Consider the following 666-nt stretch of genomic DNA (forward strand, 5'->3'; position numbering starts at 1 on the left):
CCCCCCCCCCAGGTCTGTCTGCTGCTGCTGGCATCGGGGTGGACGACCTGCGCAGGCTGTGCATTCTGCGCATGAGCTTCGTGAAGGGCTGGGGGCCCGACTACCCACGACAGAGCATTAAAGAGACACCCTGCTGGATAGAGATCCATTTACACCGAGCTCTGCAGCTACTGGACGAAGTTCTGCACACCATGCCCATCGCTGACCCCCACCCCCTTGACTGAGTTAGAAGACATGAACTGTACAAAAAAAGAAAACCATCAGACTGTGCTTTATTGCTGCGAGCATTGAGCAGAATACTGAGTGAGACTCCAGGTCTGAGAGTGTCAGTGGCTTCCAACAGCTGGAGGAAACGCAGGAAACACGCTGCCAACAGGAGGGGAAAGGAAGCCAGCATTCTGACATTAGTCACCAATTGGAACTTAATTATAGCAGGAAGTCAAAGAGGATACATGAAAACTCACTCACTGATATGAATGAAAAACTTAAAAGAGATTAAAAGAGGCAGAAATCAGTTAATGAATTAGCCTTGGTGGTAGAGAAAATACAAAACAAGAGAGTAGGGTGTCAAACACAATTATGCATACTTGGCTGTCATCTTATTTTAAGAGTTAACATTCCCACACTTGTGAATCAGATTTAAAGAGCCCCTGACTCAAGAAACCC

The sequence above is a fragment of the Notothenia coriiceps genome, unplaced genomic scaffold, assembly GCF_000735185.1.
Source record: "Notothenia coriiceps isolate Sejong01 unplaced genomic scaffold, NC01 NC01_scaffold00030211, whole genome shotgun sequence".
Lineage (NCBI taxonomy): Eukaryota > Metazoa > Chordata > Actinopteri > Perciformes > Nototheniidae > Notothenia > Notothenia coriiceps.